General features: G+C 47.5%; 1 protein-coding gene across 1 annotated transcript in view; it reads right to left on the bottom strand.

Moving 5' to 3' along the window:
- MICOS10 (mitochondrial contact site and cristae organizing system subunit 10) overlaps positions 1–23,591 on the bottom strand; it is a 424,103-nt gene that overhangs the window by 66,833 nt on the left and 333,679 nt on the right. The window lies entirely within an intron of this gene.

The following is a 23,591-nucleotide window of genomic DNA, read 5'->3' as shown; positions in this document are numbered from 1 at the left end:
GGCGGCTTGGCCCAGCAATCCCCAGGGGCAAGAACAAGTGATCTCGAGGGCCGTAAATGGCCCTCGGGCCTGACGTTCCCCACCCCTGGTCTCGAGGAAAAGGTCTTACAAATGCTCCAGAAGTGCCCAGAACTGCTCCTGCAGGCCAAGGAAAAGGCTTGAAAATGTGAAGTATTGGAGATGCTTTGCACAATGCACACAGCCCCTCACACCTAGGGTTGCCAAATTCAAGGGAGGGCCTGGAGATTGCCCAGAAATACAACTGATCTCCAAGCCAGGTTCCTCTGGAGAAAACGCTTTCTTTGAAGGATAGACTGCCAGGCATTGAACCCTGCCAAGGCCACACACCTCTACCCTACCCTGCCTCCACACTCAGCTCTCCAGGAATTCCCCAACCTGGAGCTGGCAACCTCATCTCTTCTCTCCCCTTGACCATTTGATTCCTCATTTCTCTTCCTCTCTGTCCCCTACTTGGAGGGTCCGCAAGTAATTCTCTGGCAACTCCAACTTGGTGGACGTGCTCACGTCCACACAGAGGGCCAGGTGACCCGAAGCACGTCCCCGCTTTCTCATCGCTGGCCCTCGCTGCCGCGCCATCATCTGACATGCAAGCGTGGTGACATGTCCCCTGTCCCAACCTCCCTCCTGTCTTCGCTCATTCGGGACCTTATTGGGCATGACAACAGGAGGTGTTTGTCTCCAAACAAGTCTGAATTCCTGTCCGGCTAGCTAATGGGGGGCAGGACAGCGGGACCAGGGAACAGACCCGCCCCCTAGTAAGGCTCTGAAGGTAATCAGCTATACAAAGCACCATCGGAGTGAAAACTGACGGAAATGCAAAACCTGCCTGGTGACTTAACAACTTGATGATGGTACAATATAAGAATCAGTATTGTGTAGCATAGCAGATCTGGGAGACCCAGGGCAGGGACGGTGGCTCAGTGGCAGAGTATCTGCTTGGTAAGCAGAAGGTCCCAGGTTCGATCCCCACTGGCATCTCCAACTAAAAAGGGTCCAGGCAAGGAGGCGTGAAAAACCTCAGCTGGAGACCCTGGAGAGCCGCTGCCAGTCTGAGTAGACAAGACTGACTTGGATGGACCCAGGGTCTGATTCAGTAGAAGGCAGCTTCAGATGTTCATATGTAAGCAGAAGGTCCCAGGTTCAATCCTTGGCATCCCCAACTAAAAAGGGTCCAGGCAAGTAGGCCTGAAAAACCTCAGCTTGAGACCCTGGAGAGCCGCTGCCAGTCTGAGTAGGCAATACTGACTTTGATGGACCAAAGAGGGTCTGATTCAGTAGAAGGCAGCTTCAGATGTTCATGGGGAGGGATGGTGGCTTAGTGGCAGAGCATCTGCTTGGTAAGCAGAAGGTCCCAGGTTCAATCCCCGGCATCTCCAACTAAAAAGGGTCCAGGAAATTAGGCGTGAAAAACCTCAGCTTGAGACCCTGGAGAGCTGCTGTCAGTCTGCGTAGACAAGACTCAATTGGATGGACCAAAGAGGGTCTGATTCAGTAGAAGGCAGCTTCAGATGTTCAGATCTTCAAATCTTAACTCAGCCATGGAATAGATTTGCCAGATCTTCCAAATTAACTGATCCCTAGACTACAGAGATTAGTTCCTTTGGAGGAAACAGCTGCTTTAGAGGGCAGGCTTTATGGCATTACACCCTTCTAAGGTCTCTCCCGTCCCCAAACCCTGCCAGGCTCGGGCTCCAGCTCCCCTCCCCCTCCACTTTCCAGGAGTTTCCTGACCAGCAGTTGGCAACCCTGCCATGAAGCATGTTGGGAGACTTTGGGCCTGGTCTCTCTCTTTCAGCAAGAGTTGCCAGTTCCAGGTTGGGAAATACCTGGAGATTTTGGAGGCGGAGTCTAGGGAGGGAGGGTTGGGGAGGGGGGGAGCCTCAGCTAACCATGATGCCCTGCAGCTCACCTTCCAAAGGAGCCATTCTGGTGAGCCACTTTGGTGTAGTAGTTCAGAGAGGTGAACTGTAATCTGGGAGAACTGGGCTCGATTCCCCACTCCTCCACTTACAGCTGCTGGAGTGACCTTGGGTCGGTCATAACTCTGCCAGAGGCTGTTCTGGGAACAGCTGTTTCTGTCAGAGAGAGAGCCAGTTTGATGTAGTGGTGAAGTGTGTGGACTCTTATCTGGGACAACTGGGTTTGATTCCCCACTCCTCCACTTGCACCTGCTGGAATGGCCTTGGGTCAGCCATGGCTATCACAGAGAGTCAGTTTGGTGTAGTGGTGAAGTGTGCGGACTCTTATCTGGGAGAACCGGGTTTGATTCCCCACTCCTCCACTTGCAGCTGCTGGAATGGCCTTGGGTTAGCCATAGTGGTGAAGTGAGCGGACTCTTATCTGGGAGAACCAGGTTTGATTCCCCACTCCTCCCCTTGCAGCTGCTGGAATGGCCTTGGGTTGGCCATAGCTCTTTTAGGAGCTGTCCTTGAAAGGGCAGCTTCTGAGAGAGCTCTCTCAGCCCCACCCACCTCACAGGGTGTCTGTTGTGGGGGAGGGAGATAAAGGAGATTGTGAGCCGCTTTGAGACTCTTGAGTGGAGGGCGGAATATAAATCCAATGTCATCGTCTTCTTCTTCTCAGCCCCACCTGCCTTACAGAGTGTCTCTTGTGGGGAGAGGAACAGAGGTTGTAAGCTGCTCTGAGACTCCTGCAGGTAGTAAAGGGAGGGATAGAAATCCAGTCTCCTCCTTCTCTGTCATCTGGAAACCAGTAGTAATTCCAGGAAATCTTCAGCTGCCACCTGGAGGTTGGGAAGTCTTCTTTTAGCCTAACCTACCTTTCCAGATTATTTTGAGGATACAGTAGAGGAGAGGAGAGTACTAAATTAAATAGATGGTATGGTTTCTACACGTGAATCTGCATTTCGGGAGCATATTTTTGACTGCAGGCATTATGTGGGGTATTTGCCTCACTGGTATTTGCCTCACTGTTGCTGACCTTTTGCTTGATTTTTTTTAGACTGTTTTCTCAAAGTTGTCATGTTTCTGTTTCCGCTGAGACTGAGGAGTCTGTCATTTATGATGGCTGTTTGTTTAGCTGTCCGGAGAGACATTTGACGGACAGAGTGGGAGAGAAATGCTTTTAGTACAAAGCAAGGAATTGTTATTGTTGCATTTCTGTCCTGTGAAGTTGCTGGTCCCTTCCTCCGAAAAGACCCCGCTGAGGGTTCCCCTCCTCCGTCTCCACCATCTACTCTCCAGGAATTTCCAACCCAAAATGGGCAACCCTGTAGCTCTGTGAGCCCCCCTAGAAGAGATCCCATGGCAGAGAGTCTGGTGAGAGCAGGAATAATTCCAGGGAAGCCGCACAGTCGCCTCATCTTGCAAATCTGGGGGCACGAATGGAGTGAGGAGAGGGTTGCAAATCCCCAGTTGGGTATATAGGAGAACACTCTGTGAGAGCTTTAACTAATATATATTGATGCTTAGCTGGGCATGTTTATCCTGGAGAGGAGGCGGCTGAGAGGTGATAGGATCACCATCTTCAAGTACTTGAAGGGCTGTCCTATAGAGGAGGGTGTAGAATTGTTTTCTGTGGCCCCGGAAGGTAGGACCAGAACCAATGGGTTGAAATTAAATCAAAAGAGTTTCCGGCTCAACATTAGGAAGAACTTCCTGACCGTTAGAGCGGTTCCTCAGTGGAACTGGCTTCCTCGGGAGGTGGTGGGCTCTCCTTCCTTGGAGGTTTTTCAACAGAGGCTAGATGGCCATCTGACAGCAATGAAGATCCTGTGAATTTAGGGGGAGGGGTTTGTGAGTTTCCTGCATTGTGCAGGGGGTTGGACTGGATGACCTTGGAGGTCCCTTCCGACTCTATGATTCTAGGATTGAAAACCATATTTTAAACAATATTTTAAATCACAATATTTCCACATCAATTTGAAATTATTCCGCAGCCCGTTTTACAATATCCGATGTGTTTCTTCGTTTGTAGGACTACCGGAAGTCCGATTCACCAATGCAGGCGAATTGATTGCAGTTCCCAAACTGGGTGTGGCTGCTTTAACTGGACTGCCGCTTTCGTCCACTTCCGAGAGTCCTCCTTCTGCTTCTCTCCAGGGGTCAAGCACGGCTCCACATTTCTCTTTAGCTTCTTTCTGGAGAGAAGCAGAGCCGAGCCAAACTGAAACCGTGTCTCTTGGTGAGCTGCCTGAAGAAGGACTCTCGGAAGCGGACGAAAGCGGCAGTCCAGTTAAAGCAGCCACACCCAGTTTGGGAACTGCAATCAATTCCCCTGCATTGGTGAATTGGACTTCCGGAAGCCCTACAAACGAAGGAACACATCGGATATTGTAAATCTGAAATTATTTCACAGTCCAATTAATGTGAAAATGTTATGATTTAAAATATTGTTTAAAATATGGTTTTCAATATATATTAGTTAAAGATCTCCCTGAGTGTTCCCCTATATACCTTACTCATACCCTTGAGCTCTCTGGTTTCACAATTCCCAGTTGGGGGCAGGGGATCCCACCCCCCACCCCCATTTGGAGGCCCTCTCCTGCTTCAGAGTTAACAGAAAGCATTGTGGGAGGGGGGGGGGATGTCTGCTGGGCACTCCGTTATCTCCTATGGAGACCAGTTCCCATAAGGTATAATAAATAATTGATTTGTGGGTATCTGGGGCTCTGGGGGGGCTGCTTGTTGAGGTAGAGGCACCAAATTATCCAGATAGCATCCGGTGCCTCTCCTCAAAACACCCTCCAAGTTTCAAAAAGATTGGACCATGGGATTCATTCCAGCGGGTACAGCTGTGGTCAGAATCGATGATCCTTCGGTGGGAATTTACTCTGCATTCATTTACTGCCATCTAGTGGTTGCTGTGTGTAAGTGGCATTCCAGCCTCCGGATTTTTTGACTGCTTCGCGACACTCTCTTTCATCTGTAATGTTTAATTAACCTTTTTGGAAATCTGCACCAATGTTTTCCAGCGTGTTGTTCCTTCTGCTGCAGAGTAGCAGCCCTCAACCTTCTGGGAGCTAGTTGTAGAGGTTTCCCTTATCCGGTCAGCTAAGAGGATGGGAGCACTAAACTGGAACCAATAGATCACTGGATTCCTAGTTTAATGGCAGAGTTTGGGGGGAAACAGTCAAGAAAATGGTTTTAGATTTACAACTGGGAAGAGTACTGAAGCAAGGTACCAGTTATTAGTAAATGTTGTGTGTTACGTAGAGGATTTAGGTCTCTTTTTGCTGTCTTAGGCTTTTTAAGAGATGGGGGAGAAGATGATGCTGGGAAGAGTACCAGTGGCAGCATATACCAGTTCCCAGCACTGCCAGTTCTGGGATCTCAGGTTTTGGAAGGATTTTTCTCTGCTTGAGAGGATGGGGTGCCATGGCCAACCAGAGCAGGTAGCAAAGGGAATTTTAAAAATTGATAGAGGGATATAGGTCTATTGAGACCCATTTGCCATGGAGGCTAAGCAGAACCTCCATGTTCAGAGACAGCATATCTCTTTTTTTTGTGACCAAACTTTTTTATTTTGCAATATATTGAAATAAATTCATCTATACAAATTCAAATATATTTCTCCAATACATTACATATTTTCTTCCCCCCCCCTCTTATTCATGACCTCTGCCCGTACTTAAAACAAATTAAAAGCATATTAAAGGTAAATTCACAATTATAAAATCTTTAGAAAGAAAAAAAAATATCATTCACTAACCTTTTCACTAATAATCACTTAGCACTTATTAAACACAACGCTCATAATTATTAATTCAGTTCCAGAGTTCCCCCTATCTTAGAGAGACAGCATATCTCTTAATTCCATTGGCTGGGGGCCAAAACTGGGGGAGGGGCTTGACCTCTGTGCCCTCTTGTGTCCCTCCATTGTAGGAAACAGAGCGCTGAACCAGATGAACCCTTTTGGGGATTTAACTGAGCTCTTGCATTTTTGACACAAAAGAAAAACTTGCTTCTGAACTCAGCTTTTGCATTTGATTCTTCTCTGTGAATTTACATAAAGCAGTAAAGAAACACATTTTTTAAAAAAGCTCTAATGCTAATCAACGATTACTGAGTGGGGAAAGGCTGTTTCCCGTGACTCCAACTTTCCACATTTACAGTTTGCTGGAAACCTACCTGGAACTAATCAGGTAGTTTCTTCTTAAAAACACAGTGGAAAGATGTGCTTAAATGGCTATCTCCAGATCGTGGACCCCTGAGGAAATCCACTGCCACTCATACACTGCCCACAGATCCGGGTAGGAATCCCACCCTGTCCAGTGGTGGCCCCCCAGTCTCTGAGTGGTATTGTTGATGATCCAGTAAGTCAGGGCATCTCTCCCCCAGTTGGGGACTTGGGGGTCCAGAAGAGAGGAGAGGGCTCGTCTTGAGCTGGAAGCCAGGCCCAGACTCTTGGTTTCCATCACTGGCAGCCCTATCCATCAAAGAAGGCTTCGCTCCAACACCCCCAACAGAGTCCTTTCGCTCATGAGGACTGGCGTCCGTTTTCTTGATCGCTGGAGTCCTGAGGGTCTCTGTGCTGGACTGTGAAATGGGGAGGAGGAGGAGAAGGAAGAAGACCGCAGATTTATACCCCGCCCTTCTCTCTGAATCAGAGTCTCAGAGTGGCTCACAATCTCCTATATCTTCTCCCCCTACAACAGACATCCTGTGAGGTGGTGGGGCTGAGAGGGCTCTCCTAGAAGCTGCCCCCTTTCAAGGACAACTGAGTGGGGAAAGGCTGTTTCCCATGACTCCCAACTTCCCACATTTATCGTTTGCTGGAAACCTACCTGGAACTAATCAGGTAGTTTCTTCTTAAAAACACAGTGGAAAGATATGCTTAAATGGCTATCTCCAGATCGTGGGCCCCTGGGGAAATCCACTGCCAATCAACTCAGAAAGCATACAGACTGACTGTGAACACTTCTTAACAGCAGCAGTCTACTCTTGTGTTCGCTTAGGAGAGGAACTGGCAATTTCATGCAAGACAGATGCTACAGATAGTGACGATATCCTGGCAGATATCCCCTCCAATGGATTATTTTTAAAAACACAAGAGGTTGTGTCCAGCGGTTTCCTCCTGTTACAGTTAAGACTTGCACATACAAAGCTGCTTTATACTGAATCAAACCCATGGTCCTTCAAGGTTAGTCTTATCTACTGAGCCTGGCAGTAGTTCTCCAGGGTCTTAGGCAGAGACCACTCTCTTCGACCTAGTTCTTTAACTGGAGATGGTGGGGACTGAACCTGGGACCTTCTGCATGCCAAGCAGATGCTCTGCCACTGAGCCACGCCCCCCCTCCTTCCTGTGCGGAAGAACTTAGCTGAAAGGGGAGTTGGATCTGTTTGGCTAGGGGTGCGGTTTCCTATAGGGGCAATTATTTCATTCACTGGCTCTCAAAAAGAGTCAGTTTGGTGTCGTGTAAGCATGTGGACTCTTATCTGGGAGAACCGGGTTTGATTCCCCACTCCTCCACTTGCAGCTGCTGGAATGGCCTTGGGTCAGCCATAGTGGTTAAGTGAGCGGACTCTTATCTGGGAGAACTGGGTTTGATTCCCCACTCCTCCACTTGCAGCTGCTGGAATGGCCTTGGGTCCAAAGTGGAGGGGGGAAAGGAAAAAGAAAGGTCCCCTGTGCAAGCACCAGTCGTTTCCAACTCAGGTGACGTTGCTTTCACGTTTTCACGGCAGACTTTTTATGGGGTGGTTTGCCATTGCCTTCCCCAGTCTTTTACACTCCCCCCCCCAGCAAGCTGGCTACTCATGTTACCAACCTCAGAAGGATGGAAGGCTGAGTCAACCTTGGGCTGGCTACCTGAATCCAGCTTCTGCTGGAATCGAACTCAGGTTGTGAGCAGAGAGTTCAGACCACAGTACTGCAGTACTGCTGCTTTACCACTCTGTGCCACGGGGCCGCTTCAAAGTGGAGGGTGGGATATAAATCCAATGGGGGGGGGGAATCTTGCCACTGTTTGAAGATTTCCTCATCACAGAAAGCAATGTCAGGGCAGTGTCCTACCACGACATCCTCTAAGCCCACCTCTCCAGAGTTTTCCAGGACATACCTGATGGGTGGAGAGGGAACTGTTCTCTGTGGTCTTTTTCCGGGGCATCCCAGGGTTCCAGTGGCACACCAAGCTGTCATTTTGGATGCTGTAGTTCTTGTTCCCAAGTAGCCAGTAGGTGTTCATTTTCCCTTTGCCCTGGCAGAAGCAGAGAGGGTGTTCACAACACCGTGTCAGCATTGCAATGCCAAGGTGGTCTGTAGGGGCATTCACAATGGTTACCCTTTTCAGAGTGAGAGCACGCGGGCACCTTGAATAGTGGTGTGACAGGCAGATGTTCAACCGTGATGGGCCCAGCTGCATGGGTTGAATCTCTGCCTTCACTGCAGCCATTAAAAGCACAGCCGCCCTGGCTCTAGTGACCTCCACAAAGCAGTGAGGGCCATAAGAACATAAGAGAAGCCATGTTGGATCAGGCCAGTGGCCCATCCAGTCCAACGCTCTGTGTCACAGAAGAACATAAGAGAAGCCCTGTTGGATCAGGCCAATGGCCCCTCCAGTCCAACACTCTGTGTCACATAAGAACATAAGAGAAGCCATGCTGGATCAGGCCAGTGGCCCATCCAGTCCAACACTCTGTGTCACATAAGAATATAAGAGAAGCCCTATTGGATCAGGCCAGTGGCCCATCCAGTCCAACACTTTGTGTCACACAGTGGCCAAAAAATTTTTATACACACACACACACACACATATATATATATATACACACACTGTGGCTAATAGCCACTGATGGACCTCTGCTCCATATTTTTATCTAACCCTCTTGAAGCTGGCTATGCTTGTAGCTGCCACTACCTCCTGTGGCAGTGAATTCCACATGTCAATCACCCTTTGGGTGAAGAAGGACTTCCTTTTATCCGTTTTAACCCGACTGCTCAGCAATATCATCGAATGCCCATGAGTTCTTGTATTGTGAGAAAGAGGGGAAAGTACTTCTTTCTCTACTTTCTCATGGAGAAGAGGGGATATCTAATTATTTAGGGCTGTAGCTTTAAAGCATAGATGGCTGGGGAAGGCAGCGGCAAACCACCCCATAAAAAGTCTGCCAAGAAAATGTCGTGATGTGACATCACCCCATGGGTTGGTAAGGACTTGGTGCTTGCACAGGGAACCACCTTTGCCTTTTTAGTTTTAAAATATTGGTCACGGCAGATTACATGTACAATAGAACAATTCCGTCAATCAAAGTGTAAATGACCTTTTTAAAGTCCTGCAGCTAATTCCATATTTAAACCTGCTAATCGATGAGACTTGGCAGCCCTAATTAGAGCCCTTTTGCATGCCAGAGTCTATAAGAATCTCTGTCCTGGCCTCTCCCTCCCACCCCCTCACTCACCTTTCTGGTCCCCTCCCATTCATTTCTTGCATCATCCTCTACCCCAGGGGTGGGGAACCTCCATCCCGAGGGCTGTATATGGCCCTCAAGGTCACTTGGTGTGGCCCTCGGGGATTGCTGGGCCGAACTGAGCCATGTGGCAGCCTCCCTGGGGCCTGGCTGGCCAGCAAGGATCGTGGGGCCCACCACGCAGTGCAGCAGCCTCCCCAGGGCCAGGCAGGCATCACGGGGCCCAGATGTACTGTGCAGCAGCCTCCCTGGGGCCTGGCTGGCCGGCCAGAATTGCTGCAGGGCCTGGAAAAGTTACTGCCACAGTTCAGTTTGCACGTGATTATCCCAGAGGGTGTGGCCTAATATGCTAATGAGTGTGTGACCTAATATGCTATATTAGGGGATGTGGTCTAATATGCTAGTGAGTTCCTGCTGGGCTTTTTCTACAAAAAACCTGGACCTATGCATTTGCCTAGGGTGGCAGGCTGTGTGTGCGTGTATATGTGCGCACACCAGATTAGGCTCTCCCCACATGACTTCAAATAGAAAAACAATTATTTGCATTAATTTTGCTGGCCTGAATCATTCTTCCTTGGTGGAGCACTGTTTTTTAAGCTGATAATTTTTTATGGCCCGCGAATGATGTTATAAATATCCATATGGCCCTTGGCAGAAAAAAGGTTCCCCATCTCTGCTCTACCCTGTCAAATTTCAAATGCAAGATCATTGCGACAAGGAATGTCATGGGTCAGAGGTGTCAAACATGGGGCCAAATCAGGCCCTCGAAAAGCTCCTATCAGGCCCTTGAGAAAGTCTGCTTCCTTCTCCCTCTCTCTTGCTTCCTTCTGCATCACAGCTTGCTTTGCCAGGCTTGCTCAATCACACAGGAGCTACGGAGCACAGCCTCCATTTTCTCCATTGGCTGAGGATCCTCCCTGGGGGAGGAAGGGGGGGAGGGAGAGCTTGCTTTACCAGGTTCTCTCAATTGCACAGCAGAGCTACTGAGCCAAGCCTCTCTTCCTTCTGTTGGCTGAGGCTCCTCCCCCTTCTCATCCCCTGGGGAGGGAGGGAAAGAGCTAGAGCTCCTTTTTAAAAAGTAATTTTTAAAAAGCTCCTGTGTCTCTCTGCTTCCTGGCATTATATTTTATGTCACACATGGCCTAGCCCAACAAGGTCTTTTATGTCAGATCCAGCCCTCATAACAAATGATTTCGACACCCTTGTGTAGGTGATGCTCTGTGTATATTCTGCTCGGTGCCTCATGATGTGTCAGCGATATAAACATATAGTGGCAGTTAATAATAATTATGTCAATAACCTTCACTTCAATCTCCCCTCGCAGCTCAATGTCGTAGGCGTCCTCTTCGAGAAGGGCGAGGTACGTGGCCGAACTGATGTGGATCTTCTGAGCTGGAAAGGAGTCAGTCGGTCGGTGGGCTCATCTCGGAGTTCGAGGGGCCTCAGTCAATCAGGAAGGTTCCTTTTCCAACTCCAAAGCCCTTTAGCCAAACTTTGCCAAAGAAGAGCCCTACCAAACAGACCCGGTCTTCCAAGGTTTCTGGGCAGAGGATAGAGCACCAGCCCTGGAGACATGACCCATCACCCCAGAATCCTTTTGGCGTGGGAATTCAGCTGATACAAAGGCTGCTGGATTAGCCACCGTCACTTAGCTATGGCAACCGAGAGAGGGCAATAGGATACTCCACCCAAGATGCCCCTGCACTCTTGGTTGTGCGCACCCAAGACCTTCCTGCCAATCTGGGATGTGCTGGCAGATGGTGAGACAGAATCATAGAGCTGGAAGGGACCTCCAAGGTCATCTAATCCAACCCCCTGCACAATGCAGGAAACTCACAAATACCTCCCCCTAAATTCACAGGATCTTCATTGCTGTCAGATGGCCATCTAAAAACCTCCAAGGAAGGAGAGCCCACCACCTCCTGAGGAAGCCTGTTCCACTGAGGAACCGGTCTAATGGTCAGGAAGTTCTTCCTAATGTTGAGCCGGAAACTCTTTTAATTTCAACCCACTGGTTCTGGTCCTACCTTCTGGGACCACAGAAAACAATTCCACACCATCCTGTATATAACAGCCCTTCAAGTACTTGAAGATGGTGACCCTATCACCTCTCAGCTGCCTCCTCTCCAGGCTAAACATGCCAAGCTCCTTCAACCTTTCCACATAGACTTGGTCTCCAGAGCCCTCACCATCTTCATTGCCCTCCTCTGGACCTGTTCCAGCTCATCTACATCCTTCTTAAAATGTGATGCCCCAAACTGAACACAATACTCCAGGTGAGGTCTTACCAGAGCAGAGTAAAGCGATACCATCACTTCACGTGATCTGGACACTATACTTCTGTTGATACAGCTCAAAATTGCATTTGCCTTTTTAGCCACCGCATCACACTGTTGACTCATGTTCAGTGTATGATCCACGAAGAGCCCTAGATACTTTTGGCACATACTACTGCTAGGACAAGTCTCTCCCATCCTATAACCATGCAATAAGAGGATGGTGCTCTGTGCATGCTCAGGGGCACTGCTATGGCAAGCCCAAGATCAAATGAAGTCAGGATGGGGGTCCACAGGGAGAAGGGTTTGTATGTTTCATGGTCCCTGCCCCATTTCCTCAGCCCCCTCATATATGTTGCCCAGGGGGTGGTAACCTGCAGCCACTCACGCAAACTGGTCGACTCCATTCGCGAGGCTGTGTTCACCGTGTCTCCAAAGAGGCAATAGCGAGGCATCTTGTATCCGACAACTCCGGCTACGCAAGGACCTGTGGAGGGCAGACCTTGTGGAACAGAAGGGCGCTACTGAGCCACCTCTTGGCTTTAATGAAAATAACTCCCAAGATCCATCCAATGAGCGGGGCAAACCCTGCCTTCCTTTCCCTCCCACAGCCCCCTTACCATGCCTCTTCCCCGTCCCTTCCGTGCCCCTTCAGCCCACCTGTGTGAATCCCTGCCCGTAGCTGCAATTTGCTGTTTGGCATGTGGGGAATCACGACCTGCCGGACTGCGGCCACCAAATCCAGAGACATTTTGGCAATCTCGTCAGCATGCTTTGTCCCATTTCTCTCCGGCAAGCCGCTCACGACCATGTAGGCATCTCCAATAGTTTCCACCTTGGGAAGTTGGAAAAGAGGGATGTGCGTCAGATCGAGGGCTGCTTCCAAAATTCTACTCATCCAAAATCCCTCCCTGGATTCTGGAGTTCTGAGTGATCCGGTCTTTTTCCTTCTCCAAAGAGGAAGAACCAAGAGGTTACAAAAACTCAACCCTTTATGAAAACAATATCCAGCTCTCGTGGTTTACCGTTGTTTTTAAAAAGCTGGACTCAGGAACAAGAGAAGCGGAATTCCTGCAAGAAAATTATAGATTGCAATAAAAAGAACCCTGCAGGATCAGGCCAAGGAGGGGCTGTTTCCGCATCCTGCTTCCCACGGCGGCCTCTGACGTTAGGCCAACGTTTCCCTGCTGTTGCCCCCTGCTAGTGGTGCTCAGAGGAATACTGCCACTGAACACAGAAGTTCCATGCTGCTGTCACAGAAAGGATCCATTATAAACCTCTCTCATATTCACCCCTGACTTAAGCTCTCTCTTTCTTCTAAATGAACCCCCCCCACTACCCATGCTTTAGCCTAGGGGTGGCCAAACTAATATAAGAGCCACATAGAATAAATGTGAGATGTTTGAGAGCCACAAGACATGAACATCAGATGTTTGAGAGCTGCAAGACAGGAAGGAAGGAAGGCAGGAAGGAAGGAAGGAAGGCAAATAGATGGGGAGGGGAGGTAGGAAGAAAGCAACTTTAAATGCATTCTTCAAGCTGCCAGCTGGCTTGGCTTGGAGAAGTGATTTAAAGAAAGAAATGCCTTCCCCCAGCCAGCCCATGGGGTGGTGGGGGCTTTGAGAGCCACACAATATGTGTGAAAGAGCCACAGTTTGGCCACCCACTTTAGTCTTTCCATCTCAGGAAGATGTTTTGTCTCCTCGGTTCTTTTGGTTGCTCTTTTCTTCCTCAGCACATATGAATCCTCACTGTGCTATTTCAGAAGCAACCACCAGCCAATGAGAAATATCGCTCACCTTTACAGCTGCCAGCCTCCAGGTGGGGCCTGGAGATCTCCCAGAATTCCAAGTGATCTCCAGACTAGAGGTCAGTTCCCCTGGAGGAAGCGGCTGCTCTGGAGGGTGGAGGCTATAGGCTGTGGCCCTTCCCCTCCCTAACCCCACCGCTCACAGGCTGCGCTCCCCAAATATCCTGGTATTTTTCAGCCAGGAGTTGGCAACCCTTCGTCACCTTATAAACATCATACGACTCGATCCTGGTGTCAAAGCAGACGTAGAGGTTGTTGAGCATCTCCACAACTTGCAGGGGTGTGCAGGAGGCAGCGATGCTGGTGAAGCCCACCACGTCGGAGAAGAAGATGGTCACCTGCCAGAGGGAGACACAGACAGTGTGAACTCCCCTCCCCTACAGAAGGGGCCCTTTCCTGCCCTGGCCCTTCAGGCAGGCCATTGGGCTCCCCCCACCCCGCTCTTTGTTTTTTCCATCCCTTGTTGATAGATTCACCTGGTCATAATTCTCTGCCTCCACATATTGGCTTTTCCTCAGCTGCTTGGCCACGGATTTTGGCCACTGGGTTTTGCAACGTGGAAGCAGACAGTGCAACTTTGGCTAATAAGTCCCCCCCTCCCCTGCCACTACTCAAATTTCAATCCATGTGGCCCTGGAAGGTCAGACCAGAACCAACGGGTTGAAATGAAATCAAAAGAGTTTACGGCTCAACATTAGGAAGAACTTCCTGACCGTTAGAGCGGTTTCTCAGTGGAACAGGCTTCCTCGGGAGGTGGTAGGCTCTCCTTCCTTGGAGGTTTTTAAACAGAGGCTGGATGGCCAACTGACAGCAATGATGATCCTCTGAATTTAGGGGGGGAGAACGGTACTTGTGAATATCCTGCATTGTGCAAGGGGTTGGACTAGAATCCAGTTACTCGATGACCCTGAAGGTCCCGTCCAACTCTATGGTTCTATGAAATGCAAAATGCTTTCTGAGGATTGGGGCGGGGGGGGGGGAGGTCTGCCTCTGTCTGAAGCCCCATCCTTCAGTACCCCTGCTCTTTTTTTAGGCTTCCAAATTCTCAACACTTGTCATAATTACATCCAGATGGTTTCCACCCCCCTGTAACATGCTTTCCCTCCCCCATCCTTCATTTGTGGCTCACTGGGTCTTTGATGTTTTGGGTTCCCTGGAGAACATCTAATTGCCCAATTATGGACCTTGTTTAGGCAACGGCACCTCTCAGTCTTGGGCAAAATAGCCTGCCATGGGGTGAAGGAGGAGGGTCAATGCTGATAAAAACAGGTGAGCCCCTGGCAAAAAAGATGAGAGAGAAGGAATGATAGGGATGTGTGTGGATTCTGGATTGGGGCCAGCCAGGTGTGAACGTTGTCAGAGCGAGCAACCCAGCATTGGGGGGGAGGTGCGGGGGATGAGGTTACATCACTTGAAGTGTGGATAGGTGTTACCTCCTTGAATGGGATGTCTCTTTGTCTTAACCTAGGAGCTGCCCTCTTACCCCCTCCTCTCTCCCCTTGTCCTCTCCCTTAGTTCACATGGCTTTCCAGGGAGACACACATCTCTGCAGGTTTCTCCTGTAAAGACAATGCCCTCAAACTCCCACACACCCGCTGCCAAACAAGCTGGCCGTTTTGATAGGGAAAGTACTCTTTGATTAGGCTCCTCTCCGCTTTCGACTGCAACCGGAATGAGAATCAGATCTACTCGAATCAATGTAAGTTTAGCTTCTTTGCAGTATACTTCTTGGCAGATTTATTTCTTGCGCTCAGTATCTCTCTAGGCAAAACTCTGCTCTGTTAACCAAATACCCCAATAGGGTTATGGGTCCTGTGTGAACTTTAAATTTAAAAGGGATTTTCCTTATTTGTTTGTTTTTTCTCTTGACAAGGCTTTACCACCTGCTGGCAAGAACAAAAGACTGGGAATTGGCTTAACACTCAGGACCAGGCTTCTATGACATGCTGTGCTAACCAAGGAAAAGGAAAGGTCCCCTGTGCAAGCACCAGTCGTTTCCGACTCCGGGGTGCCGTTGCTTTCACAACGTTTTCACAGCAGACTTTTTTACGGGGCGGATCCAAGTAGGCAGCTGTGTTGGTCTGAAGTAGTAGAACAAAATAGGAGTCGATTGCACCTTTAAGACCAACTTAGTTTTATTCAGAACAGAAGCTTTCGTGTGCTCTCTAAGCACACTTCATCAGACGAGGAATCTGGCACAGGGTGGTTTGCCAATGATTTCCCCAGTCATCTACACTTTCACCCCAGCAAGCTACCGACCTCGGAAGGATGGAAAGGCTGAGTCAACCTGCAGCCGGCTACCTGAACCAGCTTCCGCTGGGATCAAACTCAGCTCCAACTGCAGTACTGCAGCTTTACCACTCTGCGCCATGGGGCTCTTATGTTAACCAGGGAAAAGGAAAGGTCCCCTGTGCAAGCACCAGTCGTTTCCGACTCTGGGGTGACGTTGCTTTCAGAGCAGACTTTTTACGGGGTGGTTTGCTATCGCCTTCCCCAGTCTTTTACACCTCCCCCCCAGCAAGCTGGATACTCATTTTACCGACCTCGGAAGGATGGAAGGCTAAGTCAACCTTGGGCCTGCTATCTGAACCAGCTTTCGCTGGGATCGAACTCAGGTCGTGAGCAGAGAGTTCAGATCACAGTACTGCAGAACTGCTGCTTTACCACTCTGCGCCACGGGGCTCTTATGTTAACCAAAGGTCCCAATAAATGTGTTTGTTTTGAGTGACTGGGCGGCAGGTTTATTTTAAAGCTGGGCTTGACAACCAAGGGAGTCGTGGTGGCTCAGGGACCCTCATCCTCCAAGCCAGCCCCTTCTGGTTCCATTTCTGACATCGATAGTAACAACTTTTTTGTTCTTGTTGGAGAAAAAGCCTTTGAAGAAAGGCATTGACTGGGATTGGCTTCAGTAGAGCGGATATTGAAAACTGGGGGATTCTCTTGCATTCCGTCCCTTGCTGATAGATTCACCTGGTCATAATTCTCTGCCTCCACACGTTTGTTCTTCCTCAGCTGCTTGGCCACAGACCTGGGCAACATTTGGTGCAGGAGATCCTCCACCACACGCCTCTCCTGTTTCAAATCCTCCGTTCGTTCCCTGAGGCTGCAAGCATAGTTCTGGATCCAGTTGGTTGTCTCCTTAAAGGACACCAGGATGACAGGGTAGATGAGGACGGCGACTAGCAAGAGGCTGACTTGGAGGCTGACCGAGGAGAGGACATCCTTGGATTTCTTGCTGAGCGTCTTCGGACTTCGTTCCAACACACAGGCCTGGAGGGACTCGAGCGCCTTCAGTAAACCTCCGCGAGGTGGGAAAGACAAGTATCCCAAGGAGAGGACGTTGAAGACTCGTGTTCCTTCCTGGAGGGTGGAAGAGATGGAGAGGTTTGGATTCTCCATCCAACATTCCTGAATATTCTCTGATGTGAACACATAATAGGTGAGGATGGTGGACATCTGATGCCACAGCGTTTGAAAATCTTCAGGGGATGAGAACGTATCTTGAGAATTCAGGATGGCCGCCTTGATTCTCAGGATGAGTCTGAGAGTTGCCACGTCCACCCAACTGGGGTTCAATTTTGTAGCCTTGAAGTCCTCTTCTGGGGTCTCCAACATCTCCAGAAGTCCTGAAATAATCCTGGAATGCACAAGAACCATCTGTGGTGCATGAGTGCTGTTAAGCTTCCGTCTTACCTTGGCAATGAAAACCTGGCACTCAGAATCTTCCTCTTCCCTGCACTGCTGGTTCGTGCCCTGGACTTTCTCTCTGGCCTCTCCACAGAGAAGAGCTAGCTTCTCCAGCACCTGTGTGTTTTCTTGTCTCTTGACTTCACCAGCTCTTTCTCCCCAGCAGCAAGGATGCTTCCCTTCCTCCTGAAAGAAACCGATGAGGTGAAGAACCAGAAGAGTCCGACATGAACGCAAGCTCGCAAGGGCCTTTTCGATGTTCTTCCATGAATCTAGAGTGGCATTTAAATCAGGGCAGATATTGCCCATTATGGCAAGCAGGGAGACCAGACAGGCAGCCCAAACCCATCTCACTGTCTTGCTGGCGCCACAGTTTGAGTGCAGAGAACATCTGTAAGGAGAGGAGAATTGGGTCAACTGTGAAGAAGGAGGAGGGGCAGTGGAATGGTGTGAGAAGTCTGGGACAAAGGCTTCACAGAAAAGGTAGGTGTTGAGAAGACCCCATGGATGCTGTGTTTGGCCTCAAAGGAAAGGTCGTTTGACATTTCTCTTTCTTAGCTAGGTAGCAACATGCAGTCTTCCAGGTTTCACAGAATCCTTTGTCAGGATGAAAGACTGTGATGATCAGTGTACAGGATACACAAAGCTCTTCTTAGGACTTTCTAAGAGTGTCATGAGCTTAATTGATTTACTGTGTTATTTTTAAACGTTTGTCCATAGTGTTTGTATTCTTGCTCCTTCCTCCGAGGAAGTCAGGATAACATACTTAGGTCTTCCCAAAAATGGCCCTGAGAACAACTCTGTGAGGGAGGCTAGCCTAAGAGAGGGTGACTGTTCCAAGGTCTCTTAACAGTCTTCATGGCTGAGTGGGGAATTTGAACCCAGGGCCCTAAGTCCACTGCACAACACTGGTCCTCAGGAAAGTTCTTTGTTCTCTTTCAATGGCTGAGTTTGTGTCAGTATTTTCATGGTGTGACCCCCTCTGTACTATTTCTTTCTCTCACTTCTGCCCAACTTTCCGAGCTCTCTTTTGAATCTCACACTCCTTGCATGGGCAGATTTGAAATATAATAATTCCAGTTTGATCATGTGGCCTCCTTTGTATTACACTAAGGTAATTAAGAGAGAAAAGTATTTTTTTCAGCATCAGCTTGGAGAGAGGAAAGTGCATCATACAGGTTGAATTTTGTTAATTTTTAAAAAAGAAAAATCCAGGTTTTCTGTCATTGAACTTTTCTCAAATGTTACAACATGTTTACAGTGGCTAATTGAAGGACAGATTGAGATTTCCCTGAAAGTTAATTTGTCCCATCTTTTTAAACAGATTTTTTTTAAAAAAAATTACCCATCTGTGTTCCTGTCAAAGGACAGATGTTCCTTAAAGGTACCTCATCATACCCTTTTGCTGTACTATATTTTTCCTTTGCTCAACAGTGGTTCAGACAGCAAACTCGTACTGGCTAGAAACCTGTCATGGCCTCCCCATAAAGGAGAGATGATTTTGCTACCTCTTTTTTTGGTTTCTCAAGCAGCTAAAAGAGGTCGGAAAATGGTTTGCATTTTGCCATGTAGGCAGGGATGGGTGGGAGAAGGCTTCTGAGATGAATGCAGGAGCTAAAACCAGGATAAATTGTAGTCTATGTCATATAAGGAAAAGTAAATCCCAATTATGGATAATTTGAATGCCAGGAACAGAAGGATATTTGAGAAAGTTACTCTGCCAGTTTGCTATGGTGAATTTTAGATAATGCAATTATGTACAGTTGTGCAAATCAAGATTTTTGAATGTCAAGAGCACACATAACCCCTAATAGTGGTTTTATGCCCCTTCCTTGAATATATCAATGTTATAATTCAGCGTTTCCTTATTTGCAGCTTTTGTTTACATAGATGATGGGTCTCTTGATTGTGTGGGTACATTGATTAGTCACGCAAGCATCCATTGCAGTATTAGCTGGAAATATATTTATCTGTCAATTACTAAAGACCTTACTCAGTTAAATTAGTTTGTCTTCACCAATTCTTAAATTTCCATGTCCACAAGATAGAGATTTTGAATCTGGCAAATAACTGTGCCACATAAATCAATTATGACACCGAAGATGTTTCATTGATATAAATAGGAAATTAGAAATCATTTTCATCTAAATGTTTAAAGTACAATCTTTTGGGGGAATGGGGGAGCTAGTGATTTTTCTTCTTGCATGGTACTCCGTTCTCAACTGCTGCAGAATTTTTTGCTGCAAGCCAATAATATGCTTCAGAGCCACGCATCAAGAACATATTAAAAATAGCAAATTATTTTGATTTTGAACGGCTTTTGTATTATCTCTCCCTCGCTTCTTTCCTTCTCACCCATCTTCTATTTTTAAATACTGCCTACATTATCCTGTATAATAAAATATTTATTTGGCAGTGAGATGATGTGTGGGGGGGAAATCTAGGGTATGAACAAACAAACCACTATTTGCGAATGAGCCAATCTAGCCCCTTTGCCTTGGTACAGCTTTACTAGTTCAAAAAACCCAGTGAGAAATCAAATTTCAAGAGGAAAATGTATTTTTAATTTTAAAAATGCCCCCAAACACTGCATGCACACTGCAGGATAAGTCTGGGTGATGTTTAATTTGCTTTTCTTGGATAACAAAGATTAGGTTCTTTGAGAAGAAAAAGATAAAACTAAAGAGAAGCATTTCTATGGAAATGAAGGTCGCTTTTGGTCAAATTTGGATCAGTTGGTCAGCTACTTCTTATATCCTGTGATCGACCTGTTTCTGTGGTAGTTCCTTTTCCCCAGAATGTTTCTCCCCAACATTTTCTCCCCTTGACTTCCCGAATCCTTCCTTACCTTCGTCTGTGACTTGCTAAACCTTTTACCTGTTACTTCTGGAAAGCCTCCATTCCCCCCAGTAAAAACCAGTAATCCTTAACTGCTGATCTCATCCTCCATTCTGGTGCGTACCTGGCCATCGGAGAGCTTTCATGCTTTTGGACTGTGGCTGTTTTGCCCGTGTGGGTCCGACGGGCCTTCCCCGTGAAAGACGTGGAGGAAGTGAAGAAATTTTGGCTGCCAGCTCCTGCCATGGAATCCTTCTCAGCTCAGGAGACAACAGGAAAGAGACAGAGAGGCTGGCAGAGACTGGAGAACCTCACTCAAAAGCACTTTGATTTCTGATGCTCGGAACAGCACGCCACCCCCTCTGGGGACTGTGGAAGGTGCTAGCGGCTCACGCTTTGGAAGAAAGCAGAACTGGTTGAGGCTTTGATGCCCCATTGAATGGGCAAGGGACCCAAACAGCAGGGTGGCGTTCAATACTCCCTCTAAGCTGTGGAGTCTTGTGAGCAAAAATTCTACTTTGTGAGCTACTGGCATTAAAGTGGTGAGCTCCTGCATCAATTAGGTTGCCCTGGGGGCATTTTTCCTGAGCCGAGACAAAAATGTGTGAGTTAGAGGCTAAAAAAACTGAGCTAACTCACACTAACTCAACTTAAGAGGAACTACTGGGGGTGTTTTGTTGTAGGTTCTTCCACTTCCTTTCTGGTTCTTTACAACTTCTGCCTTTTAAGAAAAAGCACAATCGAGCCACTGGAAACGGTTAACATGGTGAAAATATTAAACCAGCTTACTGAGGGATACTGACGCAAACTGTCCTGACTTGAGTCTGCTTGCACATCTCAAATGTGATACTCTCAAAGCGGATACATTTTCCGATTCCTAAATACAACCTGTTTTACAGGAGGCAAAAGAAGAGAACTATCAAATAATGCACGTTGGTCTAGAACATTCTCATGAGTGACACACGGAGCAGGACATCGGGAGTCATCAAAAGGTACCTGCCCACCCTATTAACTTTAGAGATCAGAGGCCAGTAGGGGTAGTGGTTAAGTGTGCGGACTCTTATCTGAGAGAACCGGGTTTGATTCCCCACTCCTCCAATTGCAGCTGCTGGAATGTCCTTGAAAGGGCAGTTTCTGGGAGAGCTCTATCAGCCCCACCTGCCTCACAGGGTATCTGTTGTGGGGGAGGAAGATAAAGGAGATTGTAGGCTGCTCTGAGACTCTTGAGATTCAGAGTGGAGGATGGGATAGAAATCCAGTTATCATCTCCTTCATGGAGCACATATGTCCCTTGCATTTTGGGGCAATTGTGGCCTACCCTACAAAAACAGAATAGTTTAATGAACTCACTTAAGTCTTCTTTCCCCTCTCATAGCATTCTGTTTTTCAGACTCTTAATGATGCTGTTGCTTCTGTTTTTTTACATTATGGTTGCTTTTAAGGCTCCAGAATTTTAAGTTAGATTTGGTTTGGCCTTCGGATGGATTTTAACTTCTGCTGTAGTATTTCTCTCTTGTAAGCAGTTCTGAATGCTTTAAGCAGAAATACAAGATATAGACAGATTTTTCAAGAGTGGCACTTTGAAACCCAGAGGGAAGGGTAGCTGTGCATGCCAATCCAACCCCAGAGAGTTGGGCTTTGGGGCCAATGGTTTGTTCCGTAGCGATATGCACAGTTGAATCCTCTCCCCTCTAATTTCACCATTAATCTGTGAAGCTTATGTCTGCACCTTCTTTGCTGAGCTGCTGCAGCAGCTTTAGGGGAACTTTCAGCTCTTCATCATGAGCTGCAGCCAGACACTACATCAACTGATGGGCATGGGAAAACCTGGGGAAGGGTCTCCATGATTGGCTCAAGCAACAATACTTTTGGCCCCTTCAGCATTAAGAATAACTCTTTCTTCAGAGAGGGCCAGGGGGACAGACAAACTGAGTGGTGGGCTCCCTCACCCTTTTATTTCCTGTCCTTCTAAGCACAAGAAGCTATATGTGATGAAACAGCTGGCCGTGCAACATGGAAAGTGGTAGGAAGTCTCTCCTATCTGTGCTGAAGAAGAAGATGATATTGGATTTATATCCCGCCCTCCACTCCGAAGAGTCTCAGAGTGGCTCACAATCTCCTTTCCCTTCCTCCCCCACAACAGACACCCTGTGAGGTAGATGAAGATATTGGATTCATTTCCCGCCCTCCACTCTGAAGAATCTCAGAGAGGCTCACAATCTCCTTTCCCTTCCTCCCCCACAACAGACACCCTGTGAGGTGGGTGGGGCTGGAGAGGGCTCTCACAGCAGCTGCCCTTTCAAGGACAACTTCTGCCAGAGCTATGGCTGAAGCTATGCTGTTAGGAAGGCAATGTTTTAAAAGGTGTGTGTAATATAAAAATGACTAGATCAATGGTCTTAAAAGAAAATATCTACAAAATGTTCTATAGATGGTACTTAACCCCAGACAAATTAGCAAAAATGTACCAAAATATGTCAAGTAAGTGCTGGAAATGTAAGACGGCAACCGTAACTTTTTATCATATGTGGTGGTTGTCTGCACCTTCTTTGCTGAGCTGCTGCAGCAGCTTTAGGGGAACTTTCAGCTCTTCATCATGAGCTGCAGCCAGACACTACATCAACTGATGGGCATGGGAAAACCTGGGGAAGGGTCTCCATGATTGGCTCAAGCAACAATACTTTTGGCCCCTTCAGCATTAAGAATAACTCTTTCTTCAGAGAGGGCCAGGGAGACAGAAAACCTCACCCTTTTATTTCCTGTCCTTCTAAGCACAAGAAGCTATATGTGATGAAACAGCTGGCCGTGCAACATGGAAAGTGGTAGGAAGTCTCTCCTATCTGTACTGTTAGGAAGGCAGCGTTTTAAAAGGTGTGTGTAATATAAAAATGACTAGATTAATGGACTTAAAAGAAAATATCTACAAAATGTTCTATAGATGGTACTTAACCCCAGTCAAATTAGCAAAAATGTACCAAAATATGGCAAGTAAGTGCTGGAAATGTAAGACGGCAACCGTAACTTTTTATCATATGTGGTGGTTGTGCGACAAGAGCCATATCTTATTGGGAGATGGTACATGATCTACTACAAAAGATTCTGGAAAATACAAATCAGATTTCAACCAGAGGCTTTCTCACTAAACATGCTCCCAGAAGACTATTCCAGACAGACCGACGTGTTTCTAACACATGCAGTGCCTGCAGCTAGAATAATTTTTGCTAAATATTGGAAAATATACGAAATACCGAGAAAAGAGGAACTATCAGCTAAGCTTTTAGACCTCGCAGAAACAGATACATTATCAGCCAGATTGAAAGATGTTAATCTGTGTGAAACTAAAAAAAATATTAGGAAGGCAGTGTTTTAAAAGAAGTGAGTGTGTGCAGTTTCAAATACCGAGAAAAGAGGAACTATCAGCTAAGCTTTTAGACCTCGCAGAAACAGATACATTATCAGCCAGATTGAAATATGTTAATCTGTGTGAAACTAAAAAAAATATTAGGAAGGCAGTGTTTTAAAAGAAGTGAGTGTGTGCAGTTTCATTTCCCAGACACCCAGCACAAAGGCTGCCTGTCCTCAATTACGTAT

The sequence above is a fragment of the Heteronotia binoei genome, chromosome 18, assembly GCF_032191835.1.
Source record: "Heteronotia binoei isolate CCM8104 ecotype False Entrance Well chromosome 18, APGP_CSIRO_Hbin_v1, whole genome shotgun sequence".
NCBI classification, from domain to species: domain Eukaryota; kingdom Metazoa; phylum Chordata; class Lepidosauria; order Squamata; family Gekkonidae; genus Heteronotia; species Heteronotia binoei.
Note: the sequence above shows the minus strand (reverse complement) of the source record. Positions and strands in the feature narration are given on the sequence as shown.